The sequence below is a fragment of the Podarcis muralis genome, chromosome 17 (genome assembly GCF_964188315.1).
Source record: "Podarcis muralis chromosome 17, rPodMur119.hap1.1, whole genome shotgun sequence".
In the NCBI taxonomy this organism is placed as follows: domain Eukaryota; kingdom Metazoa; phylum Chordata; class Lepidosauria; order Squamata; family Lacertidae; genus Podarcis; species Podarcis muralis.
The window spans coordinates 16,526,716-16,551,268 of record NC_135671.1 but is presented as its reverse complement, the minus strand read 5'-3'; the positions used below and the strand labels follow the sequence as shown (position 1 = coordinate 16,551,268).

The 24,553-nt window shown below is 43.2% G+C and overlaps 1 protein-coding gene across 2 annotated transcripts in view; it reads left to right on the top strand.

Annotated features, from left to right (window-relative positions):
* LINGO2 (leucine rich repeat and Ig domain containing 2) overlaps window positions 1-24,553 on the top strand; it is a 555,875-nt gene that overhangs the window by 280,184 nt on the left and 251,138 nt on the right. The window contains exon 1 of one of the 2 annotated variants that reach the window (XM_028712489.2): window positions 10,491-10,622. The exons of the other annotated variant lie outside the window; for it this stretch is intronic. The gene's annotated coding sequence lies outside the window, so the exon portion shown is untranslated. Of the gene's footprint in view, window positions 1-10,490; window positions 10,623-24,553 lie in introns of those variants that run through there. 2 annotated transcript variants of the gene reach the window in all.

Here is a 24,553-nt window from a genome sequence, read left to right as displayed (position 1 = left end):
GTCTCAGCTCCAAAGGGTTGTCAAGCCTGGCTATAACTTTACCTCAGGTCATGTAGAAGGAGCTTAAACAATGTGTAAGACACTACATAGTGAAGTTTAGAGCAACAGGTGCACCAAGTTTGATGTGCTTTAATCTGTTGGAAGCTACCCAGAGTGGCTGCGGTAACCCAGTCAGATGGGTGACACATAAATAAATTATTATTTATTTATTATACAAGGCCAGCATCAGCTTGAGCAACATACTCCAAAATCCTGTATCTGAAGCTGAAGGTCCAATTCTCACAAGTCATTTTTCAAGTGGTAGATTCCTCAGGAAGTAACCTTGCCACCTCCATTATACTAGAAGAGTGTTTGTTTGCAGTCACCTTCAGGAGAAAATTATTGACATTACCACAGCAAGAAAACAAGTGGTTTTTATTCTTTTCTTTTCTTTTTGCTGAGGTGGTAAACTCTCATTTGAAGGAGTTTAGTAGCAATAAAAAACCAGTGAGTGGAGGTTTTACAATATGTGCTCCTTCAAACATGAGCCATGGGGGAGGCTGGGTGACCTTAGTCTGGAAGTTACTGAATCTTTATCCTGAACCTCAAGATTGTTTACTGCTGATTGTTCTTTCTGGAGGAGTCGTCTTCTTTCTTCTTTGGCGATCATTCGTACCCGAGTAAGATTGTCTTCCATGAACCCGGTCTTAACAGTGAGTCCGTAAGTGACTGTGGAGGCCAATTCTGGATCCACACGTCCTTCCACAGTGGCGACATGGGTTTCCAGGTGGGAGTTGATCATGGTGAGGGTTTGCCATATGTGCCTTTCTCTTAGCATGTTTTTTCCATTTTGTCCTGAGTTTGAGCATCTTCAAAGTCCATGACACCTTTGGTAAAGGCTGTTCTCCAAATGAAGCGCTTGCAGGCCAGTATTTCCCATTTGTTGGTGTTTATACTACATTTTTTTTAGTTTTGCCTTGAGAGTGTCTTTAAACCTCTTTTGTTGTCCACTAGCATTTCACTTTTCTTTCTTGAGTTAGGAATAGAGTGGTTACTTTGGAAGACCGTAATCCAGCATCCAAACAACATGACCAGTCCAACAAAGTTGATGTTGAAGAATCATTGCTTCGACACTGGTGATTTTTGCTTCTTCCTGGAGTACCATGGGCAGCAGCCAAGTTGATGAAGCTCCCTTTTCATTCAGTTAATGAATGAATCAACCCTACATCTAGGACTCCCCCCCCCCCCGATGGAACTTGCTGGAACTCAGTTCTGGCACCTCCCAGGTGGGTGCCATTGGCATTATAAGAGAACAAGGGATCTGTTCATGGTGAGTTCTGGAATCTCTTTTTCTAGAAAAATAGCACTGCTTACATCAGCCCTAAAGCAAGAGGGTGATTCAAACATGGTTTCCACTGTTGTAGCTTTGCTGGCATATCGGCCACACCATGAAAGAATATTGAATCCCAGCATACTGGGAAAGGTAAGCCCTACTGAATTCAATAGGACTTAATTCTGAGTAGACGTAGATAGGACTGTGTTGTTATTTATTGAAGACCATGTGGACAGCTAAAGGTAAAGGTAAAGGGACCCCTGACCATTAGGTCCAGTCGTGACCGACTCTGGGGTTGCGGCGCTCATCTCGCTGTATTGGCCGAGGGAGCCAGTGTATAGCTACCGGGTCATGTGGCCAGCATGACTAAGCCGCTTCTGGCGAACCAGAGCAGCGCACGGACAGCTACATAAGCAAAAAAAGTGAAGGAAAGTGAAAAACACCACCAAAAAAGGTAGTTACTTTTTGAACTGCGCCAAAAAACCAAAACAACCTGTACCCCCTGCCAAATAATGATAATTGTTGGCCATTATGCGTAGAGGTGAAACAAAACACTCCTGAAAAGATCACGTTAGGGGCAGGAAATCCATCATTTTCAGGAGGAGGTTAATTTCATGGTATGGCATTCTGGGATGGGTGGGTGTTTTTAAGCATGTGTGTTATTACTAAAAGTCCACATTTTGCTCCCAGTGGCACAATACTTTTTCCACAGTTTCCCACACCCTGGAATGACTTAAGAGTGGTTCTGTCTCCAGAAAGTGGGGTTGTTGAGAAGCAGCATAGGCTCTTTCCAGAGCTTCCTGCAAGCTGATGAGACCCAGTAAAGTAAGTGGCAACCCCCTCCTGAACATTGCAGGAAATTGTATTTCCCCCGCCCCATCCAGAAAGCAGCAGGAAATGGTTCCCCTGTTTTCACAGGGAGCAATATTTTTAGGGAACTGTGAGGGATTCGGCTGCGCTTTTCTTTCTTTGCAGCACTGAACCATTTGTGAATATGAATTCTGAACGTGCAGAGCTTGAGAGGAGAACATTGTACATCTGTCTAGGGGCTCCCCTGAGGCAAACTTAGCGAAGGTGGAGGGCTTGTGCCTCCGCTGAGCCTCACAAACTTCTTCATGTCAAAAGCATACCAATAAAGTTTTGCTGCCTTTGCAGTTCTCTCTCACCAAATTCTTAAGCGAAGTAGCAAAAAGCTGTCTCCCTGGATATAAATAATGCAGGATTTCCAGAAAATGGGATGCAGAGATATCCTATTAGAATTACAGTGCAAACAGGAGGAAAAGGTTGCGTTTTGGGGGGAAAGTTTGTTGAATAGTGAAATAATCTGCTCAAGTAGGGAATACATAAGATACAAATCATGATGCATATTGTGTCATTGATTAGAACAGAAGGTGCATATTTATTGCTGGAGTTTGGGCAGTGAATGAAAACAATGATTGCATATTCTCCCCCCCCCCCAATCCATCCATTTTTGTTCCCTAATATCTGAAGGCTAAGCTAAGTCTTTAACGCCTAATAGATTTCACTGAATGTATGAGCTCCATGATGGAACTTGTGTTATCTTAATACACAACATTAGTTGTGTAAGCACAGCAGCAAATCAGTCTAGCTGTCACGTAACTATCTTCCCAAACACTTGCTCTCATTTTTCAGTGTTGTTGTTTGTATAGGAACTTGATTGGTTTGATGCAAAAGCATTTTTTTCCATACACATGCAAGCAAACACACACACACACACACACACACAAAATGTTTTATCAACCATCAGCCCATCGCTTTGCAGGTGTCAATTTTAGAGTGAGGGGAGGAGAGTTTGTGATGGGGTGAATGCAGCCTGTTGAGTTGCCAACGGTTTCCTTGTGGCCAAACAAGACATGACATTGGGTGCATTTAATTTAAAAGGGTATTGGGAGGAGGAGATGAAGCAGGATCAGGACCACAGCAGATGGGGAGAGGTAATTAGCCCTTTCCCCCCCTTCTAGCCACAATTCCATCAGAAATCCTACTGCCATGTTGCTATTTGCATTGGTGCTAATGGAAGTTTTCCTTGTAATGCAAATAGCAACATTGGGGGGGGGGGGGCAGTTGCTGGAATTATAGCCAGAAGCAGGAAAGAGTTAACTCCCTCTGCCTATGGCCCTGATTCTGCTCTGACCCCCGGTGCAGCAACCATTTTACATACACATGCATAAGACATGTTAACTGTGATAACACATTTAACGTCTCATCTTGTTTGGCCTATGTGTAATACAAAGGATATGCCTCATTTGGAGATCAATTGGCATGTGATGTTTTCTGTGCTATTTCTCTGTTTATTCTTCTTGTTACTCCATGCTCCATTTCTGGTGTTGTCTCTCAATCCCCAATTGCATCTTTCACTCTCTTCCCCTTGACAGATCCTCTCGCCCTTGATACAACATCTTCCTACTGGGACTTTTTTGTCTCCTGGCATCCTTCTGCCTCCTTCTGTTCCCGTGTTTAGACGCTTGGTAAAAATTCACCTCTTCACTCTGGCATGCTCCAGCTTCCTTGCAAAGGGTTGCTGTTTGCTCCCCTTCCCTTGTTAGCATGGTTGCTTAGATTGTATGCCTGAAGTCAGGACTTGCAATTTTGTACCTAGTCACTTTATGTGCTGTGTTGCTGTTACAATTTCTGCTTTGCGTTTTCTTCTGAAAGCATTGAAATCCCTCTGTCTGAAGCAGCTGCTTCTCTGAACTGCTTCCTCCCAGCAGTGCCCTTTTTTTTAGCAAGTGAAATGTAGCAACACTGTAAACAAATCTGATAGGCAACTGACTTCTTGAATGTGGAGGTCTGCAGGTAAAAGAGGGGTGTGAATTTGGTCACTCAGGTTTTGAAGGAAAGTCATATTGCTGCTCCTAATATGTTAGAACCTCAAAGGAATGGACATTAACTTTGCTCTGGTGGTGCCGCAAGCCTGATTCTGCAAAGAGCCTGCAGGAGAGAACAGAAGCCTCGTTTTTTGCCATCAAATTATATGCAGACGTGCCTTCCTTGTTCAGAAATGAGTATTTGTATTTAATCCAGTTGGTGTTCCATCTGTGTTAGAAGTCAGTTATCGTACATACCTGCCCAAACCATGTAGACATATTTATGTTCTGCTCTCAGTAAACTGGGTAGTTCCCAGAGGAAAAACAACATATGCCTTAGCCGGGGGGAGTGCTTACATTACTTCCATTGTTAAACTCCTGCTAGTACCTGTTTATCCTGGTGACTGCAGAAGCCAGCCACTTTTTCAACAAACAAACAAACGAAAAGGTACATTAGAGGTCTGCTTTACAGAATGCAGATTAACATACCCTCCAAGTGTCCCTATTTTCCAGGGACAGTCTGGGAATTTCAAAAGCCATCCTGACTTCTGATTTGATTCTGGAATGTCCCTATTTCCTCTGCAAGTGCTGCCACCACTGAGCTCCAAGGATGAGCCGGCACTTGTCCTGAGTAGGGACGGTGGCAGTGACAGCTTTGAGGAAGCATCCTGTGGCCTCTCCATGGCTGCTGTTGCTGGCCTCCTGCCTTGGGCAGCTCATAGCAGCTGCTGGAGAGTGGGTGAGGAGGAGGAGAGACTGCCACTACCCAGGCCCAGCCCTATGTGATGTGCCGGCTCTGAGGGGCAGGCAGAGGGCAGAGCCACCCTGGGCGGGAAGAAGGGTCACAGAGCACAAGGAGTCTTGCTTCTTCTTCTTCTTCATGCTTTGTGTGTCCACATCTAATCTTGCCCCTTTCTAAAAATTATTTATTGGTCTGTGTTTTTCTTTTTCTAAAACTACCAAGGAATAAACTGAAATCAGGATAAAGGGGGTTTCTCAGGATGGTGGAGGGCATGCATGTTGTGTCCCTTCTTCTGATAGGAAATGCTTGGGGGGGGGGAATGGGGCACCAAGGAGCATCAGGGTTTTTTGGGGGGGGGTGAAAAATGTCCCTACTTTCATCAGAGGAATGTTGAAGGGCATGGCTCAACAGTCAAGTCCTATACAAATTAAGCAGAAATACTTAGTTTTACGTCTAAAGGTAAAGGTAAAGGGGCCGCTGACCATTAGGTCCAGTCGTGGCCGACTCTGGGGTTGCGGCACTCATCTCGCTTTATTGGCCGAGGGAGCCGGCACACAGCTTCTGGGTCATGTGGCCAGCATGACTAAGCCGCTTCTGGCGAACCAGAGCAGCGCACGGAAACGCTGTTTACCTTCCCGCTGGAATGGTACCTATTTATTTACTTGCACTTAGACATGCTTTTGAACTGCTAGGTTGGCAGGAGCAGGAACCGAGCAACGGGAGATCACCCTGTTGCAGGGATCCAAACCACCGACCTTCTGATCGGCAAGTCCTAGGCTCTGTGGTTTAACCCACAGCGCCACCCACGTCCCAGTTTTACATCTATGTAATGCATTTAAGGAAAGCAGGATGTTTGGGACTGGCAGTGCTTGGACGTATGTGTGTCAGATACAAGGGGACTGGAAACTGACTTGGGAGAAGGGGCCAGCAATTTATGGAGCTCAGTGACCCCCCAGAGGCAGGAACCAGGACCAGAGAAACATTCAGAACTATCAAGGACGGTGGGTGGAACACCGGTCATGTCAGATGAGGAGGGAGAGGCTGATCAGGCAAGTGGAGGGCTGAGCAAATTCCCACCATCTCCTGACCTGCTGTCTCCTAGAACCTGAAGAGGAGTGAGGAGGGAAGAGCAATGGTGGCTGCCATGCAGGCATAGTCTCAGGCTGCGTGCACGTAGCCCGTCGGAGGAAGAGTACATAATCCATTGGAGAGGCTGTGGCTCCCTGTTGCTGCAACTGCTCTGTAGGATGGATGGGGAACAGCTGCCTAAACAAGGGCATAGCATGGTGGCAGGGGGCAGAGCCCGAGGTGCATGATTTTTAGGGAGCACACACAGGGATCCCCACTGCACATGAGTATCATGTTGCAAGGCACATCTCTCTATGCATCCATTGCACATCTGGGATCCTGGGTTCATGTGCCACTTTCCCTTGGTGTGCTAGAGATTATGTCTTTACAAAAGGATTTGTAGTTTGAATACCCGGCTGATATATTGTCTTTTGGAGAAGAGCAAATTTTGGCAGGTTTCCTTATCCTGTTTATCAAAATATATAAATATGATATATAAATGTGCATGGATATATATGTTAGGATGAGGGCTAAATGGTTGCACCGTTCTTTGTGTTGTGATTTGCAGAAACCTTAAAATTGTTTTGTTTTTTTTAAATACAAACTTTGTTCAGCCCAAAACTTTGAATGACTTTGAGGACAATAGTAGGTCAGCACCGAGTAAGATCATAAATAAAAATGAACACGCTCAAGCTCTTTTAAGTATGGTACTTTGATGTATATTATTATTTTCATATATATCAGATATTGGGCAAACACTGCAAAGTGTGCTAAGGATTCAATAAACAAACTGACAAGGGCAAATGAGTCACCTATTAAAAATAAGTCTGGAGGTGAGTGTTTTAGGATGGTAGCAGCTGTTTACAGAGCAGAAGGAAATGTAAGCATCAGCTCTAAAATTTGCTACAGCAGTTGGGCAAGATATTAGCATTAAAGTTGTTCAATTCCAAGATTATGCATAAAATAAGCCTGTGTACTGATGGTGTGCTTTTTGCACTTGAAAAACCAAAAAAAATTATTTGCAAGAATTTCTTGTAGCAATTTAGTGAAAAAATTAAGTGGAATAATTAATTCTGCAGGCATGGGGGCGGGGCTCAGCAATTGCTTACTGGAATCCAATGGAATAACAAGGCTTTGTGTGTCCTTTAATTAGCTGTATATCATATTATATTAAAATGTTCAAATAAATTTAAAAATAGGTATGTGAGTGTGTGCGCATGCGTGTGTGTGTGTGCATGTGTGTGTGCCAGCATGCATGTCATTCTAAGGAAAGCAGGTATGTCTTCTCTGAACTATAATGGAAGTCTTGGAAAATTTAATAAATATAAGCTGAGTCTGAATTTCTCGCCATTAATATGTGAGAGGCATTTGATTCAGGGTTATCAGGAAACCTAGAAGTTTTGGAATGACATAATTTAACTAAATGGGGGGATCTTTTATGTAATAAATCCCTTCTTTCTGTATATCTTTCATAGCAATATATAATTATGCAAATGTCAGTATGGAGCAAGATCATCTCTTCTTTTTTTTGAGTACTTGCAAATATATATATTTAAAGCTCTTTAAGTAGACATTTCGGAAGTATCAGGGAAAGGTCACCATTTGAGGAATCTATTGATACATGGTTAATGAAGAATATTTATACTGAAGTGCTAGACATTAGTCTGGAAAGGGAGGAATCAAGTCCCACAGAAGAAAGAGGGGATATCTAAATATAAGAATCTCATAAGACGGTTGGAAATTGCTTGGGCTTCTGTACCATAAAAAACCAAGAAGTGTAAACTAGAAAGATACTTTTTTTAAAAAATTAAGCAATACTAGATGCTTGTAGGGCCGTCCCATCCATGAGGCAAGGTGAGGTGACCACCTCAGATGGTAGGATTCACAAGGACAGCAGATCCCAATGTCGCGCTTTCTCCCCCACCCCTTTATTCTTGATATAGATCTTCCCTCATCCTTCTTACCTGAAATTTGGGGGTCCACCTCAGCTGCCAAAATGTCTTGGGCTGGCCCTGGGTATTTGACCCTCCAGATGTTTTGGGACTACAATTCTCTCATTCTTGACCACTGGTCCTGTTAGCTAGGGATGATGGGAGTTGTAGTCCCAAAACATATGGAGTGCCAAGTTTGGGGGTGCCTGCTCTTTAGGCTCACAAAATAATGTGGAACAAACCCAGCCAGCTACTGGAGATTGAGATTTTCTTTCTTCTTCAGCAGTTTGTATATCTAGTGCCAGTGTTCAAAAATCTACTGGCAACGAGTAATTCAAATTATTATAAGATAGTGGCACCTCCCCCCCCCCGCCCCACAACTGCCACCACAGGGGCATCGAGGACCATCTTAACCTATAAACTGCTTTGTGAGGTCCACCTCAAAAACATTGTATAAATCGGGTCCTCCCTTAAAGAGGGCATGTGTTGCACTGAGACCTGGCAATCAAACCCTGTGTTGTGGGCGGGTTTGATTGAATAGCCACAACACCCAATTGGTAGGTCCCTTGATGCTGGGTTTAATCAGGCTAATGGGATGCAGGCTAAACGGATTAAGGAACCTATATAGACCCATGCATGTGACCCAGAGCATCCTCTTTCGGTGCGTGCATCAGAACACCCGCCCACCTCTCCCTATATTCAGGGCTGTGATCTTGACCTTGCTATGTCGTCGTATGTTGTCTGTCGTTGGGACAGGGGTAATTTTCCCCACTTGGCTGGTGCCATTTGGGTTTCGCCTGCTGCATAGCAAATCGTCACAACTTGTAAGGTTGCGGATAGGCTCTGGTTCAGGTGATAGGGATGGGAGAACGCTCTTGCCATCCCTATGTGAAGGGTATTCCATTAAAGGAATCCAGGGACTCAATGGTTTGGTCAACACTGTGAGGGGGTTGTGCCCGTGCCTGAGTCCAGGGGGACATCTGGGTGGTGGACATAGCCTGTTCCCGGCTTTCCGCCTATTCAGGTGTTCACCCTAGGCTGACCTATGCTGGTGCCCTGGGTCAGCGCTACCTGCAACGGTGCAGGGAGCTGGTCGAACCAGAGCCTATGCAACCACTCATTTGCTGTAATCAATAAAGTTGTGGCCTAAATTCTGCCAAAAACCAAACCAACATTTGAGTCTTGTCTGAATTTATTTAAGGGGGAGGTTTAAAGGTCTGAACACGCAAATACAGTAAGGAGGTAAGATGCAATTATTGCTTACCTGCGAATCTATTAACTGTTATCCTGTGTGATATCTCACTCGTCATTAAGTTTCAGTGTTTTCCAATAATAAACTTAGGCTTCCTCGAGACAATAAACAAACAACCTGGATGTGGCCTTAAAAACAAGTCAGTGGGATGAGGCCTGCAACAAAAATGTGGTATGTACTGTTCCTGTTTGAGGTGCCAATGAATTATACAATTGAAGCTATCATTCAGTTTCTGCTGGCATCTCTCAACACCTATGTCTGCAGGCTACTATACTGTAGGAAGAAATGAAGGAAGAAAAACAGAGTAAACTGCTCTGAATCCCTTAGAATTTTGTCAGATTGAGCCCGATTCAAATGGTTGATTTTAACCTTTATGGACCTGTGTGGTCTCTGATGAGAGATATTTTAAGGATCATCTGTAAAATGCTGAACTCTTTATATGTCGGATGTTGATTCACAACCCTCAATGTGTTGCTGTTAATAAATGGTCTGTTTGCTTCATATAAAGTTTCTGTGTTGTGTGTTCTTCAGTCGCAGTCATACTGTGGTTTTGTTGGGTTCAGGGAAGCATAAAGAGCTCATGACTCTTGTGTAAGATGCATGCAAAAACAAGGCTTAATTAGAGAAAGCACTAGGCTCTATAATCTGATTTTTGTGTGAGAAGTCGACTATGGAACATACAGAACAATGTCAGTGTATTTGTGACATCAGTACAAGGAAGAACCAGGCTTGTGGTTTGTAGATGCCACTATTACTATCCTTGTGAATTCCGCAGAATATAAACTAGATTTTACCTAATGTGTTGGCTAGACTTCACTCAACCAGGGAAGCATAACATAGCACCATGCATATTGATCGTGCTATATAAATAATATATAATACAATATAATATTGATATATCTTCAGCTAGGTTTATGTTTGGCTTTACAGATAGAAAAGTAAAAGAATAAGCTTCAGTGCTTAAATGAGAGGGCTAAATGGCCCCAGAAATTTGTTTCAGAAGCCAATGTAAGACTTTGAAAATACACATTTCCTTCCTCTCAGCAGCAAGCAAATATGCTTGAGATTGCACAGCAGCTACAGTGTGTATTTTCCTCATCAACCACATACATGCTGGGTTATTCGGGAGGGGGCAGAGAGGGCAGCTTTCTGGTAGGTCTGAGCCTTTACAATTGAAGCACCAGGGTTTTTATTCAACTAAGTTATCATGTCACTTAGCTCAGAAATATTTTGTTAAACTGAGTTTTTTTGCGAATTGTGTGATATTATCAGGGGTTGCCAACCATTTGGGCCAGTGGAATTCTGGGAAAGTGTCATGGGCACCAGTGGGGGGCGGGAAATGGCTGCTGTGGGGGCCAGGCACATCACAAAATGGCTGCTGTGGAGGTGTGGCATACCACAAAATGGCTGCCATAGGCGCATGCATAATGGCTTCGTGGTAAAAGAGGCTGAGAGCGTACAAACAAGAATTGAGCAAGAGAAACAAATGGTACTGTATATTGTTTGAAATCACTTTGCTAGATTTGATAAATCACAACCAAGCAGTGTGTTAAAAATAGATGCTTATATAAAAACACCAGACTTTCGTTGCCCTAATAAATATCGAGCATTATAATAAGAATCAAGAGGATAGATGGGGAAAAGGTTGAAATGGGGCGGAATCCATTTCCTTTGCATCAGCTGAATTTGAATGTCTTTGAAACAAAATTTCTTCCAAAAACTCATTACTATAATAAAAGCAGATGTTCTGCCTGAAAGTGGACATATACCCAAAATGCTTCCAACGGGGAGTCACGGAAAAAGGCCTTCTCCTTTCCTGCCCTTTTCACAACCGATTTTGCATTTGGTCTGCAAAGAGAGGTTTAGGGGAAGAAGACAAATAGAAACATCCAGCTCTGAAGTGTCAGCAGCTTGTGTGTCTGTGTGTTGGCAGGCCTGTTGGCAGTGTCTGGCTGCTCATAGATCATAGAATAAAAGAATTGTGGAGTTGGAAGGGACCCTGACGATCTTCTAGTCCAACCCCTTGCAATATGCAGCTGACCCATATGGGGATCAAACCTGCAACCTGGGCGTTATCAGCACCATGCTCTAACCTGTTGAGCTATCCACTCAGTGTCAGTGCCTGGCATCTGTGGGTAACTACTAGGGCTCCAGCATCCTGGCAGCTCCCACTCTTGACATTAGCCTTGGACCCACATTTGTGTTTTTTACAATATGATATTTTTTAAAAAACTAACATAGTATGGCTGCGTCTAGCTGCCATTTTGATTTCCCACCCTGTCCTCAATAAGACATTACTGTGGGGCGAGGGTGGCTCGTCTTTGTCAGCCCTATGACATGGCTTGGCCAAAATGGTCTTGGGTGTCAAATTGGTAGTTTTGATTAGGCCCTCAACCACAGTTCCAAAGAGCAGACAGAGAACCACAGCACTGAGGTCAAGATTGGGGGACCGATGGTTTCCTAGGCTGGATCTGGCCTGCTGGTTATGGGGCATCCACCCCTTCTCTAGAGCATTTTAGATTTAGGGTGGCACTATTTGGAGCACTGCTACCAGTAAGCCAAGCATGGCCAACCAATATAGGAGTCCTCCTAGAGGGCATTTTACCCCAGGGCTCCCTCAGACCTGGAGCCAGTCCTGGAGAGAGAACAGGAGAGACTAAGGACCAGATGAAATGAGAAACTTGTGGTCTCATTCCAATCCATATCTTTTTTTTTAATTAAAGAAATAACAGGTGCAGGGCTAATTAGGACTGGAACACACTGTGGGGAGGGATTGTTCATTTGGATGTGGGTGATTCTATTTCTGATCCATGACACTTTTTACTAATCAGCCCATTGCATTTCCTCATTAATTGTTTGTTTGTTTTAAAAAACAAGTATTTTGTTTTAAAGTATTTTAATGTGTGTTTTCCAATTTCCATGTATATTTAAATATGGAATATCTAGATGCATATTTTAATATGTTTGTTCGGAATTGCATTGCAACGTTGGAAAATGAGCAGTGACTGAATTGCTCGGTCATCCTTAGCTTTAAACCTGCCCCACCTGTGAAGTCATCTCAATTTTTTTAATTAAAAAAAAACCCACCCTCAAAGCTGCTGTTCATCCCAGGAGGTAATTTGCCATAAGCAGCTTTGGCGAGGGAAACTTTTACCAGGATCATGCCTTAGGGATAAAGTTTAAATTGCATGTCCCCACAATCTGGGGTCTTCATCCTGATGTGTTAAATATTATCACACCTTTGTCCCGGATGCTTTTGTTTATAATCAGTCTTCAAGGCCTTTGTAAGACCATGCTTCCAAAATGAATGATCCCCCTGGGCCAAACACAGCACAGCAGTCATGCAATCTGAAAGGCACTTGAAAATCCATTCACACCTACTCATCCCTTGTAGACCAAGGCAGATGCCAAGCTGCCATATTGAGCTTTCCTAAGTGGCTGGTTGGCTGCGTTTAGCATGGCAAGCCACAAATGTTGAGATCCTCAGATAGGCATTTCCTGGAAACAAACAATAATATAGAAACTTCGATGACTGTACAGCCACTATGTCCGTGATTTTCAAAATGTGTTCTGGGAAATCCTGGTATTCCTCAGAAAGTTACTGGGGATTCTTCTGAGCTGCAGTGGCCCACAGGTCTTTCATAAAAACAACAGGGGCTTCATCCATGCAGTCAATTGGCCTGTGGGGGAAATAGGAGCAAGACTGTTGGCCGTACATCAGTAGCCATACCTATACCCAGGCTTGTGCAGAGGTTGTCTGAGGCCCAGGGCAGGAATCTTGTTACTGTACAATAAAGTTATAAACTAGAAAGGGGAAAAAAGCAGCCAGTCCCTGATGGGTCCCCTTCAGCCGGCTTAGCCATCTGAGACCCAAGGCAAGTATACCTAGCTGCTCCCTCCTCTAAACTTGCCAAAAGAGCATTAGTGAGATAGAGGTCTCAGATTGTTACATGTGTACAGATCTTCTGCTTGACTGAGATCCCTTTATTGGTGACTGAGTGGAGGATCCCTAGTTACATGTAATCAAGGGCCCTTGTTACAGAATAATGTGTGGTAGAATGATTGACAGAAGGAGAGCATGCTGGAATGGAAAGTGAAGTCAGAGCAGAGGTGCCAACTTGAATAAAATATTGGTAAGCCCCACTGCATAATCGATCACAAGACACGACACATGCACACCATTTGAATGTAAATGCCCATCAAATTTTTTGGGGGGCGGGGGGACGAAGGGACCTCAGCCCCCAGGAATTGGCTCCTATGAGTCAGAGTGACTGACAGAGAACAATTAGGGAGCTCAAATGGCAGGGAGATGAGTAGAGAACAAGTGAGCAAGATGAATAAGTGAGAGAGATGAGTAAGTGAGAGATGAAGACGGAAAAGGAATAAATGAAAGGCAGGTGGTTTGAATAGCTGTTAAAGAAGGTGGTGTGTGATGTGATGTGATGTTGGGTTATAGATAGAACCAATGTTTGTTACTCTTAACTAAAGGACGGCTTGTTCTGATTTTGTTGGCCATAGATAAATAGATTTACAGATGCTTAAATTAATGAATGTGTTCTGCAGCGGGTAGATTTTAGAAACAGTATGTCTCATACCATGTGCTAGCTTTGATATATATACATAATTAAGTGTAGAGGAGGAAGGTCTTCCTGCATTTTGTGGCTCAGTAGATTGTGGTAGCAGGTTATGCACACCACTCAGAGAGCTTTGTAAGTGGATTATAAATAAGTAACATTAGTTTTAGGGAATACTAAGGAAAGCCTGGACTCAGTGGGCCAACTGAGTCACTGACGGAGTGACCACCAGAGGCCAGGAGATTGAAAGGGATCCATGAAACATTGCAGGGTCTTTCTCACTAACGCTGATTGTGTAGCTACTAGAAGGATGGGTAAGTTTTGCAGGCAAATGCTGAGGTCCATGACCAGCGGGTTCAATTCAGCTCCTTCTTCAAGCATTCAGTGTTGGTGCTGACCTTTAAAGCCCTAAACGGCTTTGGCCCTGTACAGTGGTACCTTGGGTTACATACGCTTCAGGTTACATATACTTCAGGTTACAGACTCTGCTAACCCAGAAATAGTACCTCGAGTTAAGAACTTTGCTTCAGGATGAGAACAGAAATCGTGCTCCAGCGGTGCAGCAGCAGCAGGAGGCCCCATTAGCTAAAGTGGTGCTTCAGGTTAAGAACAGTTTCAGGTTAAGAACAGATCTCCATAACAAATTAAGTTGTTAACCCGATGTACCACTGTATAGCTGAAGGAGCATCTCCACCCCCGTCATTCAGCCCAGACCCTGAGATCTAGCTCCAAGGGCCAAAGCCATTTAGGGGTTTAAAGGTCAGCACCAACACTTGGAATTGTGTTTGGAAACATACCGGGAGACACCTTTGCACTTTGTGGGTCTCCATCTCCCAGGAAATAGATGTGTATACTGTATATCGAATGGATAGATGAAAGTAAAGTTACGTTGCTTGTTAATGTCATAGCAAGCTACAGCTCACTGTGAAGAACGATCCATCTACCTGATCTTAAAATCATGAGGTGTTTGTAATAAAATTGCTATAAGCCCCAAGACTGCATCCAGTCTGGTTGCGCCATTGAGAACATGAATAACAGCTTCTTCTACTCAATGTCTAAAAGTCTTGTATAGCTTTCTTCTATTATTAATATAACAGAATGTGTGTCACTTTAAAGAGATCTGTATATCAGCTTATAATGGGGTTGTTTAGTGATGGCTAGAGGGCACTTCTGAAGGCAGCCATGTTTCCGTCTGTACATGTTTAAAACTCGCAAATGAGAACATGAGCTGTCATTGTAAAAGCATTGGATATTTCTGATCCAGTTGCCCAAGTTATTTTATCTAATCACTTGGTTATCTTAAAAAAAACCCCAACCCACAGGAGAGACTCCAAAGGAGACGTACACTGAAACAGAGAACTTATGCAATATGAGTGACTCTTTTAGAACTTGTAATCAGTTCTTTCTCTTCCCTGCGGAATCCCCACTCTCTTAATTGATGGTGATTATTTGAAGTTACAGCTGCAACAAACATGCTGCAGTTTGATTCAGTCAGCTGACTGCCCAGCATAGGTAAAGGTAAAGGGACCCCTGACCATTCGGTTCAGTCATGGCCGACTCTGGGGTTGCGGTGCTCATCTCGCTTTATTGGCCGAGGGAGCCAGCGTACAGCTTCCGGGTCATGTGGCCAGCATGACTAAGCCGCTTCTGGTAAACCAGAGCAGCGCACAGAAATGCCATTTACCTTCCCGCCGGAGCGGTACCTATTTATCTACTTGCACTTTGACATGCTTTCGAACTGCTAGGTTGGCAGCAGCAGGGACCGAGCAACGGAAGCTCACCCCGTGGCGGGGATTCGAACCGCTGGCCTTCTGATTGGCAAGTCCTAGGCTCTGTGGCATAGTGCCTTACAAATATTGTTGGATTTTATTAGCACCAGCCACCGCAGACAATGGTCAAGGATCATGGGAGTTGTAGCCCAACAGCATCTGGAGGGCAGCACGTTGGCTAATGCTGAACTAGAGTGTCAGGTGCTGATAACGCCAAGGTTGCAGGTTTGATCCTCATATGGGACAGCTGTGTATTCCTGCACTGCAGGGAATTGGACGAGATTACTAAATGGTCTCTTCCAACTCAACAATTCCTTGCTTCTATGAAAGAGCGTGGTGGCACTCTGAGGAATGATTTCCAGTTTCCTTTCATGCTGGAGCAAGGTATGGGTCAACAACTGCAATTACATTTTACATATTCTTCCCAAGAATAACATTTGTAATTTTCCTCTACTGCAGAACATAGTGGCCATCTTCTAACGAGAGGTGACAGAAGCATATTTGAAAAACGAAACAACATGAAAGCTGTGTATAAAACTATGCTTTAGCATATGCACTGCTTGCTGGTTCATTTCTGGGTCCTAATTTTGGCCTGTAAAAACTTCTACAGTTGGTACCCCTGCATATATTAAGGGCTTCGTGGCCTTGTTGTGTTATATGGGGACTTTTCTTGTAGGGATTACTTGCCCTAGCACTGCAAAATGTTTTATCTTCAGAAAATTGCTTTGAAATAAAGCTGCAATTAATTCTATAGCAAAATTGTTTATTAAGAGGAAGCTTTGTGCTGATTTTTATTATTTTGTCTTTTGGTCTATTGTGCACTCTATTTAAATACATTTATGGCAATTTTAAACTGTTGTAAAGGTTTCTGCAAAGGTGAACAGGGAACGAAGGTAACAGATCAATAGCAAATGTAACAAAGAATACATAACAAAGAGCTACGGTTCATATATTGCTGAAGAGATTAGCAGTTTGTTTTTTAAAGCTTCAGAGTGTGTAGTCTCTTTCGAAATATGTAAAGTGTTATGGCAAGCAATGCACGTTTTGTGCCTGGATGTATCCAGTGGGCTTTCTTTGGACTCAGGACTTGATCTGCTGTAGCAGAGATGTGTTATGAGCCGCTCTGTTGAACTTCCTCCAGAAAGCATCAACAAGCAAGGATGCAACTTACAGTTTATAAAGGAAACTGTTGGAAATTTCTCCCCAACCCCTGCCCTCCAGAAGGAGCCTGAACTCCAAAGGCAAAGCTAAGGCAGGCTATCACATTTAATGAAGTCTGAATGTTTCTTTATGACCTGGAGTTACGAAGCAGCTGCTGTCAGAGCCTCCGAATAATATCAGAGGCTCAGGTGGCATTCCTTTAGGGCGAAAAGGGATTCATGGGACTGTCAAGGGGGCCCAGACATCTAATATAGCGTCTGGGCTGTATCAAACCTACTTTATTTGGTTTCCATGAAGGTGCTCGTAGTACAAAAAGGTTAAGATCTGCAACATATTCAATAAAAGTGGCTTGTGCGTGAAATGTTGGACTATTCATGGGTGAGAATAAAGGACCAAAGAACTACAAGCCAAGTTAAATAGCTTACAAGCACAGCATAAAATGTAACTAGTGAAGCCCTTTCACACGATGTCAAAAGTCGGTGGTAGTTTGGCATATTTATAGAGCAATTCTAAGTAGGGCCAAGAGGGATGGGAGTGGATGTTGAACCTCCAGCAGTAGCTTTCATCGCCCTCAGGCAAAACCCAGTCCTCAGCTGCAGCTGGCAAAGGCTCGCAGGTAAGTGGCTGAGCTGCCATACCCCACCATCAACTTTTTTTTGGAGAGAACAGTAAAACTTTATCCAACTTCCTTTTCTTGCATCGTCATATTATTCAACACATAGGAGCCAACTGCAAAGGGCTGAGTTCCCTTCGCCCCCTCCCCCAATAAACAGTTTGAGGGGTCCGTCCCCCCAAGTTGATGGGCATTGTCATTTAAATGGTGTGTGCACCGTGTCTTGTGATCAATTATGCAGGGCAGGGCTAACCTTTCCCTTCTCTCTCTCCCCCCAATATTTTATTCAAGTTGGCACCCTTGATTCCCAAGTATGATGGTGTTATCTTGGTTTTTTATTTTTACTTCTCAGTGAGCAAGAGAAGTGACGATATATTGGTCCTTCTTCTCACCATCCTGACAAGCAGAAAAGAACCCTTTTCAGAAATTTCTCCAGCCTTATTAAAACATTTTTATTTCTCTTTCAGACTTCCTCAGATGTTTCTCCTAAAACAAAAGCCGCCACATTCACATTTAAACTTTGGGGAGAATATGCTGGCATTCCCCCCCCCTCCAATTCCTTAGACCCAAAGCAGAAACCACAAAATTTGATCAAAACTTTGGTGGCAATTGTGAATCTAAATGATTGGTTTATTCCCTCTAATTGAGTCAGGTCATCTGTGGTGTAGTTACTGTAGTTAAATTAGCCTTTCTTTAGTACCAGAGCTATACTTGAATGTCAGTGCCTGCAGTCCTTAGCCTTCCTTCCTTCCTTCCTTCCTTCCTTCCTTCCTTCCTTCCTTCCTTCCTTCCTTCTGCTGTTGGGAACAAGTTAGTGGTGCTTCTGTTAATACGCAAAGTGTGGGCATTCCAACATGTTCTCAGATGTCCAGTAAGCATCTCTTGAATTGGAGCTTTGAGAAATTTCAGAACTATCTCCCTCTTAGCATTCATTGCTTTTGCGCCATCTCTGCTCCTTATTGCATCCAAACTCCAAACAGTTCTTCATTTGAAACTTGTGTGTCTTTGGGATTGCAGTCAGGCATCTAAGTAAGGATATTGCAAAGAAGGTGGGTGGGGAGACTCTTCGGCATTCGGCATTACTATTTTTGAGTTGCTATATCCTTGTTAGATTTCTCAACTGTTGTTCATTTAAATGCTATATTTATTGTATCTGTTGATCTTCAGTCACCTCATTCCCAGAGCATCAGCCACCGAGTGAAAGAACAGACTGTGCCGTTCAAAAGAGACCAATCCTTTTAGACAGAAAAGAGAAACCATGTACATAATATTACTTGATTGTGCCTAGCATTTTTATGGCATGGAAATCGTTTCCTGTTCTAGCTGTTAAGTCGATTACAATACTCCACATTTTGACCCAGCATTTTTAAAAAGTTGAGATCAGTTCGGTGTTCAGACTCTCTTCCCATTGCAGATGGGAGATGGCTGAAGCCAAGAGATGGTGGCTTCCTGTGCCCATCTCGTGAATTAGTTAAATGAGACTGGCGATCACACAGGGTCCCCGGACGTTTCACCGTCTATTGATCCCTGTGCCACCACTTTATTTCTCGCTGCCACCACCCAGGCCCTATCTGGGACAATACTGAGTCCAGTCAGGGTTAAATTGGAACATAAACTTCTGTTTATTTATTGCAATTTAACAAGCGTGTGGTTTCATAAACGGTATCGGTCCATTACAATCATGGGTGCCTATCCAGACCTATAACTTCCACTACCTGCTCTCACTCACTAAACCACCTCTCAGATATTTACTTGTCTACCTAGTTCCTAACTGTTCCTGACTCAGCTTATTTCGCTACACTAACTCAACCTCCCCACAGACACTATCCCGGTTCACTCCCACTCCAACCAACCACCCAACTCCCCCTTTGCCCCTCCCAGAGCTGGTTTTATAGTCCCTCTGAGTTCACCCCCTGGGTTCTGATTGGGTACCCTGTTTAACTATTTCACCTCCAGCACTCTCATATGTTAACGTCACAGAGACATGAGCCATCGACTTTCTGGTTGACAGCTTTTTCTCTTACCCATTATGTTTCACTAGCTCTAGTGACTTGTGTTTATCAACCTTTACAGTGTTATGAAAGCTCTCTTCTCCTTCTCCCAACCACTGGAATAGAATTCTTCCCTTGCAGTTCTCAAAGTAGGCTGCATTAGTGATGAAGTTAAGCAAGGTACCGTATGTAATCTTTTGTGAGGATCAAGAGGTTTTTCCTACCTCCAGAAACTTCAAATTAGAAAACATGTTCCTGTAAACCACTGTGCTAATTAATGAGCGGGGGGGGGGGGACATTATTTAGCAGGTAACCTGAATTTCTGGTCTAAAAAAGAATTTTGCATTGCACGATGCCAGCAGCAGACTTGCAGGTGCACGAGGCAGCTGCAATGTTTCCCCTTCTGTTGTTTTTGCCTCTTAAGTGACTGCTACCTTCAAAAATAGGTCAGAAATCAGACTCATACTCATTTAATAGCTCATACAACATGTTTGGGTTTATTTCTGCTTCCGTATCCTATTCTATGAGTCAGGGCTGCATCATTCCTGGTTTCAGATTAATGGGGGTGCACGTGAGTCCTCACTCTCCCCTCTTTCATGCATCTTTTCATTTTATCTTTAAAATGATCCTGCAGCAGCTCATTCCCAACTAGTGTGTCCCAGGCCACAAGCAAAAAATTTCACTAAGTAATGAGGGTCCTTGAGATAAATTCAAAGTGCCCACCCACAGAGGAAACTGCCCATTACTTCTCTGTATGAATCACTGTTCTGCCATTTCAACCTTCCATGAGCAGACAGCAGGTTACCCACTGCAGCAGTCACCCCTCCAAAACATGGAGGCTGAAGGAGCTGGGTGACAGGTATGTGATGGATGTGGGACAGAGCAAGCAATTGCAATACAGTAGTACCTCGGGTTAAGAACTTAATTCATTCTGGAGGTCCGTTCTTAACCTGAAACTGTTCTTAACCTGAGGTACCACTTTAGCTAACGGGGGCTCCCACTGCCACAGCGCCGCCGCTGCGCGATTTCTGTTCTCATCCTGAAGCAAAGTTCTTAACCCAAGGTACTATTTCTGGGTTAGCGGAGTTTGTAACCTGAAGCGTCTGTAACCCAAGGTACCACTGTATAGTATTCCTGAAGCTGACTAAGCTCTGCTGTATCCATGTATCAAGTCTACTGTAATCAATCTAGCATATCAGATTCGTTCTGGACTCTTGAGGGTAAGTGAAACAGGGCTAGAATATCCCCTGCCTGAAAACTTGGAGAGTCACTGCCAGACCATAGAAAATACTGAGCTTGATGTTCTAGACGCAGTATAAGGTAGACTCCTATGTTCCTCCTAGAAGTCTGCCTAGAAGGCTGTGTTGTTTCATTTCAGACAATTTGTCCATCTTGCTCATTGTCATCTACAATGACAGTAAGTCTCCAGTGTTTCCCTTAGCATTGCGGTGGCATCCTTTCTGTTTGGGGTCATTCCTGTTTCACTTGTCTTCAAGCATCCAGAACTAATCCGATATGCTATATTGATGAGGGTAGACCTCATATATGGTGCTGCAGTTTATCATCAGAGCTTAGTCAATTCCAGGGATATTGTGATTCGATGCCATTACAGCCCCAGCAGAAGGCAGGAGAAGATGTTGGATTCCAAGGCATGTACACAAAGTTCCCCTGCCTTTCATGCAGTTTCATCATATGACATGATTGACTGTAAGTTAAATTTTGTGTGTGTGTGTGCTACATTTGGTGAAATATAATTTTTACTGGGCAAGGGCAGGGTTGACATCATCCATTTCTGTTACAAGAAACTATAAGACACCATCGGTGGCATTGATATGGTGTGAGAAACATTCTTTGGCATGCACTTCTGCATGTAAGCAGCTGAGCCAAGTTGGAATATCTATCGTTTGTGATACTATTGATGTTTGTGGTGAAGGAAAGCATTTTGCACAGCTTGAACAGTCTGTGGAGAGGGTGGCCTGGTGAGTAGCTAATTGATTTGAAGACCCTCTCCTCCTTCTTAGGACAAAAAATGTTGGTCCTGCCCTTGAGTGTGTGGGTGGAAACAACACATTAAAACAAAAAAACCAAACCAAACCAACCAGAATAGTCTCAGCAGAGTTCTTAAAGTCAATACACCTTTTTCTGTTCAATGTGTTTATTTTTCTAACTTAGGAACCCTGGTGAAAACTATAATTTTCATTATGGGGGATGGTTTCAGCTAGTACAAATTTGCAATTCATTTTCAGCCCATAATATTTAGCCTGTAAAGTTTTATTCTCTCCCCTAACAAAAAGAAGGGGGGGGTGAGAAGTACTGCATTGCAGCCAAACTTAAATAAAGAGACAGTTGGATACATTTATTTCAGATGATTTTATAATTCACCCCTCCACTGTAGACATCATGCTCAGGGCAGATTTAACAGCAGAACAAGGGATTCTGTTTTAAGTCATGAAATTTGGATTAAAGGACTATAGGAGGTTAAAATAATATTAATAATTAGGAAAATATTATTTATATGCACCACTGGTGTAGGAGATGAGCCGTTACAGATTTAATATAAGCAAAATAAAATAGAAGTAGGTCCCTGCTTACCAAAAGCTTGCAATATAATTTTTAAAAGTTGAGGAGACAACAAACGACAGAAGGAGGGGGAGACAAGGGTAACAAGGAATGGATATGAGTAACAGCACGTGTCATAGTTAGGCTCTGGGCACTTCCAGACAGTCACTCTTTTGTGGTGGGATTCAGTCCCATATTGGCAAACTCGGGTTGTACAACCCTGTGAGGTAGGTCAGACTAAAATATAGTGACTGGCCCACGGTCACCTTGTGAGTTCCATGGCTGAGTGGGGATTCGAACCCTGGTCTCCCAGGTCCCAGTCCAACACTCTAACCATTACACCATACTGGCTCTCACCTTAATGCAATGTTGTCCAACCTCCCCACAAGCCAATCAGGATGAAGGCTCATTAAATAGCCAAAGTTGTATGATCCTCCCTCAAGCAAATCTGGATGCATTGTTCAGTTTAAGCAGGTTGTCCGGAGCATAGCTGTCAACATTTCCCCTTTTTTAAGGGAAATTCCCTTATTCCGAATAGGATTCCTCGCAAGAAAAGGGAAAAGTTGACAGCTATGGTCCGGAAGCTTCCTTTGTTTCAGTTGCAGGTGAGAACTAAGAGATATACAAAATAATATATGGATCTTTAGAGCCAGAATATGCGAACTGGGATCTCCATTCTCTGTGATGGGAAGCAAACTGACTGCGAGCAGCTGGAAAGAGCAGCCTTCACGGCTGCTGTTGTGCCCAAGACAAACATTCCCTTAGTTTTACATCAGAAGCTAGTAAGAAGAATTGCACTTCCTCTCATTGTTTTTCTCCAGAACACTGGTAGGCAGAAGGTAAGTTGGGATCTACTGGTAGATCTCTTGGAAGAGACTGGGGAAAGTTTCCAACTCCCAGTTGTTCAGTGATGCTAACAACAAAATGGCTTTTCCGACCTAAATTAGGCTTCTAAAATGATGTGCTGAGGTAAGCAGAAGCAGACTGAGAGTGAGATCAGTTCTGCTACAATTAATTCTGTATTCAAAGGTACCCTGGTCTCTAATTTTAACTGTATGTCTTTTGTACCTTCCTCTAGTTTTTAGATCTTGGGGTTCTAGCAAAAGACAAAGTAGGCATCTACTAAAGACTGAGAATTTATGTGAACATGCAGAGAAAACATCAGATGTGGTACTCTTGGGGTTGTAGCACTTCAGACTGAAGTGTGGGGCAGGCTTCTATTTGAATAGTCTCACTTTGAAAGCAAAAAAAACTGACAAGTAGATAGATACCATATCCAAAGGTCCTAAACTTTCAAATGTATTCTAAATCAGAGGTCCACAACCTATGATTTCCAGTGGTACAGTCTGAGGAAAGCGTGGGGAGTGCAAAAAGAGAGAGTGCATAATTTGCTATTCAGAGCTGTGTCATTAATTTCGCCCTTATTTTTTTTTATTCTTTTCAAATATCTCTTCTAAAGAGAAATTGAAGATTCCACATTTAGCTCCCCATCCACCACCGTCAAACTTAGAAGGTGAACTCATAAACTGCTAACAAGACAAAGGTTAATGTCGGAAGGGGCAAGACTGCCACTGAGTGTAAATGTGTTGCTAGAGAATTTTCTAGGATGGGTCTCTCATATGGCGCATGGAAACACTAATTGTGTTACTTAACTAATAGGCCAAGCACTAAAAAATAAATAAAATACTGCTTTATAACTGGTGTCGGAACACAGTTCATTTAACATGTCTTCAAATGACCACTTAAAATACTGCTTTGGTGCATACTTCAGTGCACTTTTGAGCTCTTATCTTTCCTTAGATATGTGGAATAATTATGCTTTACGATAACCTTGGATGCCTGTTGGTATTCACGAAACAACCATCATGCAATAAAGAATTTTATTTGAGACAGTAACAATGATTTATGGCCCATTTCCTTTTTGCTGTCAGTGTTTTTAAGCACTGATTTGAATAAAAAGACACAGGGTGAAACGAGGAAGCTGTAATCAGCAAATACAGTAATTAACTGTGCTGCACTCATTTAGCTTCTAGTGAAAGTACAAAACAAAGGAATAGAAGCAAATAGTTTAGTATTAGTGAAGCATTACTTTTTTAAAAAGAAGAAAATGAATAAATGTAATGTTTCTCATTCAGTTCTCCCAGTTTTGACTTTCCCATCCAATCTATGTCAAATCCATGTCATTTTCCCCCCTTGGATCAGAAAATAGCATTAACACAGAAACAACATAATTCACTGAACTGAGGTGGTTCGCTTTTGCAGACATTATTGGAGTGATCCAGTCCCCAGAAAGCAGCTCACATACCACTCCAGTCACACAACTCCCTTGGAAGGCTGTGGGCTCTCCTTCCTTGGAGGTTTTTAAGCAAAGGTTGGATGGCCATCTGTCATGGATGCTTTAGCTGAGATCCCTGCATTGTAGGGGGTTGGAGTAGATGACTCCCTAGATCCCTTCCAACTCTACAAATCTAGAAGAGTTTGGATTTGATATCCCGCTTTATCACTACCCGAAGCAGCTAACATTCTCCTTTCCCTTCCTCCTCCACAACAAACACTCTGTGAGGTGAGTGGGGCTGAGAGACTTCAAAGAAGTGTGACTAGCCCAAGGTCACCCAGCAGCTGCATGCAGAGGAGCGGAGACGCGAACCCGGTTTACCAGATTACGAGTCTACCGCTCTTAACCACTACACCACAATTCTGTGACTAGCCTACTGCATCAAATGCATTGCCACTGTGACATTATTGTGCAACTC